Source organism: Galeopterus variegatus, unplaced genomic scaffold (assembly GCF_000696425.1).
Source record: "Galeopterus variegatus unplaced genomic scaffold, G_variegatus-3.0.2 Scaffold2166, whole genome shotgun sequence".
Classification (NCBI taxonomy): Eukaryota; Metazoa; Chordata; class Mammalia; order Dermoptera; family Cynocephalidae; genus Galeopterus; species Galeopterus variegatus.
Window position 1 is genome coordinate 264,381 of NW_007728277.1, and position 6,510 is coordinate 270,890.

Below are 6,510 nucleotides of genomic sequence, written 5' to 3' on the forward strand. Positions count from 1 at the left end.
GTAAGCACGCCCCCCTCCTTATAGCATAAAAGTAAATCTTGCCCAGCCTGAAATGAATCATCATGAATTGAGATTAGCTGGTCTAGATTTAAGTAGACTTATTTATAGATTTACCAGTGAATGACTGATTTGTCCCTTTGTTATCATTTATCTTTATGTTATTAGAGAAATAAAATTTTCATACAAATATATTACTGTTTTTGTTTATTTTGGTAATAACAAAAAGAGTAGCTCTTTTTTGGAGAATCCACATCTATGCTACTATTGAAGAATTCTTTAGCATATCAAAGTTTGTATTTTTCATCTTTTCTTCTTTCATGTGTGTTCCATTTAGATCAGGAAATTGACATTTCAGCCTAGAAGACTTAGGCCAGATGTTAGTTCACTGGCTGAAAGATGGATTTCCTGCCCCGATAGGTGACCTCTGAAAGCAAAATAGGCTTTTTCTTAATGGTTAGACTGTCCAAATGACCTCATTTCTAGAACAAGGGTTCTTTGTTAAGTGTCTCTTTGCTATTGGAATCAGCATCATCTGATTTTTGAGAACATTCATTAGATAAAGGGTAGCTAGTACCTAATTGTTTCATTTATAAGGCATAGGAAAAAATATGCCTAAACAATCCATTTTTTAAAAAAATTTACATTCATTGAAAAGGAAATGGTGCAAAAAATCCAGTGCCTGCTCACCCATATTAATATTTCTTTTAGATTTCAACCCTCACTCAGGCCAGCACTAACCATATAGGAGCAGAACACGTTATGTGCTTCCCCAAACAGAGAATTGTTTCACTAAGTTTGACCAAGGCACTATTTAAAAAGTAGCCATGACCCCAATGTCCTGTCACTCGAGGCTTCTATCTCCACATGTGAGAGGCTCATTGAGACATTCCCATGGTGCCACCTCTTTGATGGGTTCTTCACAGAGTTCATTTATTTATATCTTCAGTTGTACAAGGCAGCTCAGAAAAACTGAGATAACTGTGCCTTTGTGTGTGTGTGTGTATGCGTGTATCTGTGCATCTGTATCACAGGAAATGCCATTTAAAAGAAAGTACCCAGGAGAGAAAAATGAACTTGAACAACTGGGAGAAGTCCATAAGACTTACTATATACGTGGAAAGGAGGGGAGTTAGATTGCATGAGAAGGAAGATATAGGTTTCTGAGATCCTAAAATAATAGCGTTTTATAGCTGGGAGAAAGGTGAGATTTTTTTCTTTTCTTTTTTCTAGGAACAGGAATAGGAGTGTCTCTTTGCAAATAGCCAGCAGGTGAATTTTACTACAATCAAAATCTTGCTTCTTGTGATCCACAGTGTTGGCTCCTCCATGAAAGGCATAGATCAAGAATGAAGCAGAACCATATACAGAGTTCACATCAGGGCTGGGCAATGCATCTAAGACTTACGGTTCTTCCTCAAGTCTTTGATATAGTAAATACATGACTCTTTTTTAAAAAAATGAGTAGTAAAAAGGATATCACAGTTTCCTTTGTTTTAATGAGCCAACACATAATTTTCCCAGAATATTAGACTCAGCTCAATGACATTTATTTTTTTTAATACATATACACAAATGTCATTAGTCATAAATTTGTTGTTGTTCAGCCAAAGTATTCAGGATAATACTTCAACTCTGGATAAAATTGTAATAATCTATGTTTACCAGGATTAATTATGTAAGTGAGAATCTTTTGTCCTATGTACATAACATGATGGCACTTCTACGAAGCAGACCAACAGTTTTAACTGGAGCTTTTAAATTTAATGGAAAAATATTATTTTCCACAACCATGTTTAAACAATAGAGACAGCCAGGTAGGCATTCTCATAGGGTAAAGTTTATAAAACAGGCAAGACTGATGAATGAATTTGGTTGGTGGATATTTCCCAGCTGTGCTTTTAAGTCTTTCCTTGCGTAATTTGGAAATGTTTAGCATAATTTCTGGTCTTTTTATACATTCTCCCTCTCTCTTTTTTTTTTTTTTTCCTTATGCTCTCATAGACTGAAAAGATAAATAGCAAAAAGTGTGATTGGAAAAACCATTCTTTCTCCATGTTTCCTTTTTATCCCTTTCCGAGTATCAACTCACTCTCACAATACTGCACAGCTCTTCACAGGAGAGACTGCTCTCATCTTAACTCAGGAGTCACTCAATGAGACTTAAAGTCTTTTCATTCTCTGCCTTAAACAATATGGATCAGATCCCCCATACTGGCTAGCCATCAAAACAAAAACAAAAACACCAAAACAATACAGAATTCAGTTCACTTAGCACACTTTTTTAAGCTTCATGGGCACTTGTAGACAGCCCACCAGAACTCTGTTTCTTGTTTATAATGTGTGTTATCAAATAATTCAGAATCCTCATAGCTCAGAATTACAAGTGGATTTAGAAATCATCTAGTCTGACCCTACTGTGTAAAATGAAATACCTGTCACGGTACCATTGTGTCTGATGGAATAAATCCCAGGCAGAACTTGGTGTTTACATAGTGTAAACATATATGAAACCCTTCTAACTGGCTGGGCTAGTGGCATTCCTTATCAGAGTAGAAGAGATTTCAGAGAAAAGTATTTATAGCTCTGCATCCTCACTTTGCTTATTTACCCTCTCTCCTTAGCCTGTTCTGGCTGTCTTCATTTTGTTTTAATTTCTCTTTAGTTTGATCTTAACCCTTTCCTCATCTCTCCTACCAAATACTTCCTAATGAAGGGGCTTTTAAATAGGTAATGCTTTAGCCTAGGCTTGATTCACCTTTAAGGCATTTGTGAAAAAAAAAATTTGTTTGAGATTGTGATGGGGAAAAATGTTTTAGCATATCAGTCTTTCCTTGAGGTCAGTTCCCAGAGGCACTGTGGAATGCCCCGGTAGGAGTGCCAGAGAGGGTTGCTGACTGTAGGCAAAAATTAAATGAGCTTATCTGTTTTCATTGCTCAATTTCAGTGGTAGGCAGTATGGTAAAAATGAATCGGACTATTTATAATCTTTCAGATTTAATCTCTGCTATAAGCAGAAAATGTGTTGTTGTCATCTTTTAAAAATAACAAGTATTTAAGCTGTGTTCCTAAAGCATGCTGTTCTTATGGAGAATACATTTTAATTTCAATATTTAATTGTCTGCCTTTTAAAACCAAATATCTCTGAATATTTGATTTTAGGATCTCCCTTCACTTGTCTCACGACAACTGCTTTTACCAGAGAATTTTTAAAAACAATGTACTGGTGTAGCTTTTTAATATATCGTATTTTAAAACTTTACATTTTCTCAGCAATGTGTTCCTGTTTTTGACGTCCTTATTTTGACATACGCATAGTTTGCAGTGGCTCTCAAATTTGAGCACACATTACTATCCCCTGGGGGACTTGTTGAAACACAGATTACTAGTCTAGCCCGCAACAGTGTCTGACTCAATAAGCTTGGGATGGAGCCTAGAAATTTGCATTTCTAACGAGTTCCTAGGTGATGCTAATGATTGTGTTGCTGGGTTTACACTTTGAGAAGCATTGCTCTAGATAAAATACAGAGATGAGGGCAGTATGGTCTCAGACGGTGATAGTGCAGGTAGAGAGAAGTGAATGAATTTGACCTAAATGGGAAGGATAGTTGGAAAGGGAAGGATGAGGTTGGTAGCTTGAATGAACCGACAAGTGTAACAGATAACTAGAAATGGAAAAGGAGTGGAGTGGGAGCATCGGATCATGGTGGGAAATCATCAATTCCATTTTGGGAATGTTAAAGTTTCAATGAATTTTTTTTCTTTTGGCGGCTGGCCAGTATGGGGATTGGAACCCTTGACCTTGGTGTTATAATACCATGCTCTAACCAATTGGGTAACTGACCATCACTCAATGAAATTTTTCTTTTTGGGGGGGGGTTGTTTTTTGGAGCCTGGCCGGTATGGGGAGCCAGAAATATTTTTAAAATTCAAGCAAAATATTTTAAAAATTCTGCCTGGCAGAGAGCAGGTTTTCAATAAATTATAGTTATTGTTATCCTTGCTATGACTACCTTTACTATGAAAAGTGAAGAGTTCTAAGATCACCCCATCCTGCCAGGGGTAACCTCCCAGCTCCATTACTCAGCAACCACATTCCAGTGCTAGGAATTACTCCTTTGTGTGATCCAAGAGATTTAGGTATGAACAAGACAATTTCCTTTTAATAGATATAGGCTCACAGGACAAATGGGTAGGGGAAGAAAGAGTGAAGAAAGAGAAAAGGGAGAAAGGTTCTCATTCAGAGGAGTCTACATTATCACAGATAACCTCACAGCAACTGTGTTAAACAGGTGGCATTTTCCCGTTTTATGGATGAGATAAATAACTTGCCCCAATGTCTTATAGAAACTCAAGTAAAAATTCAAACCTAGCTTTATATATTTGTGCTTTCTACTATGAAACTGTACCTTTAGTGCTGTTAAAAAGGTAAACTAAGGCACAATAAAATTTTTAAAGTTTATTTGAGCAAACAACAGTTCATGAATCTGGCAGCTCCAAACCAGAAGCAGTTCATGAGCTCCACTAGGGTACGCAAGGGGGAGGTCTTTACAGGACAGGCACAGAAGTAAAACAAACAAAATATTTGATTGGTTATAATTATACAGTTGCCTTATTTGGTCCATCCCATTGGAAAGTCTCTAGTTATATGTTAATTGGCTATGTCTGATTGGTTGAGTTTGAATTCTGTTGTTTTTTTTAATAAAGGCATTTACAAGAAATAGCTCAAGTTAAGTTTTGCTTATGTTTGCAAATCAAGCAAGGTGGAAGTCACTTAATGAGACCTAACTGATTTTGTCTGATCAGGGATTCTTCAAGCCTGGTCTCCATTTTAATTTAATTTTTACTGTAATACTGCCAAGCAATAAACTAGTTACCTTTCTTAATGTTGGCATAATGACCTCAGTAGGCTGCAAATATATCCTATGCACCTGCAACTTCTAGACTTTTTTAACTTTTAAACTTTTGTAATCCTGACCCACATTAAGAAAAACTTTTTACAAAGCAGACCAGTATAAATATTTATCTGTATATGTATGTATGTATTGTACACTTATATATGCAACAATGGGATGGAGACTCATTTTTAACAAATATACTTTTTATGTACTTATTTTTGGTGGCTGACCCATACAGGGATCCAAACCCTTGACCTTGGTGTTATGAGGCCATGCTCTAATCAACTGAGCTAACTGGCCATCCCTAAATATACTTGTTGAGATCACTACATTACCAATATTCTCAATGAATACACTGTTATAGTTTTCTGTTCATTTATTACAACAATTTTTATCAGGACCCACAGAATTAATTTCACAATCAACTTTTTTTGATCTCTACTAGGAGTCTGGAAAATCCTGTTCTATCTTCTTTCCCTGGAATTCACTCACTGACATGATAACAATTCCAATGAGCTGGATGACAGCCCTGATGGAAAGGGAAAAGGGAGAAGTAGAATTCTTGTGTACACATCTTCAGTGGAGTATCTACACGTGTCTGCAAAGCTTTGAGGGAATCAAATGTGATGAGAGAACTTTTAAGATAATCACGTTGTTCTTATTTTTATTCTGTCCCATGTAGCTTGGTTCACTTAGACTTGTCATTCAGATTCTCTGGAGCCCCTGAAAAATGGGGGATTTGACCCAGATCTTCTTCAAGGTCGTCCCCCACCCCCATCATGGGATAGAGTTCTATTATAAAAAGCCCTTGGTAATTATACCCTATGAAACTCTGATTGATGATGGTGATGATGATAATGATGATGATAATGGTGATTCTTTTATAAGGAAAGGAAAACATAAAATTTCACATTACATGCATAGGCATCAACATTCTCCCAAAATATTAATTTCATTTTCATATCTATTTATTAGGGAGCGCCAGGAAAAGCAGCTTAAGTGTATGTAGATTGATTTCTCTAAGTGTCAAAATGCTGGCTAAGGTTTAATCACATTGATGTGTGTGTATGTGCTGTCGCTAAATTGGACCTACCCTTACATGACCCCCAAACAGAGAAGGTGGGTGGCAATTAGTGTGGCCTTGCCTCATCTAGGATGGGGAAACTGCACAACTTTGCCCCAGAGCGTCTGATGAGTCAAGAAGCAAAAGACTTCTGACTGCGCTGGAGAGTCAGCACTTACCTGACCTCACCCCCGCCGCCCTGATTGCAGGACTCCCGGCTCAGTCACTTGATGGAAAGTATTTATGCATAGAACAAGCTGACCCTTGGTGGAAGCAGTACAGTTCTCTTCATTTTCTTGAATTCAAAAAAGTACCACATGGCTAATAAATTGAAATTCTTAAAGATAACAGTCAAGTCCACTGTAAAGGCTATTTACCTTTTCTCATCACTTATTTTCGTCTTTATAGAAATGACAATTTTTTAAAAAATACCCACCTGCTGTAACTGAATTTAATTGGATTCACAGCATCATAGAGCTTGAAGGAGCCTTGGAAACCCATCTGACCTAACTCAGGCAAAGCACCAGGTCCGGCTACGTTGACTCATAGTCC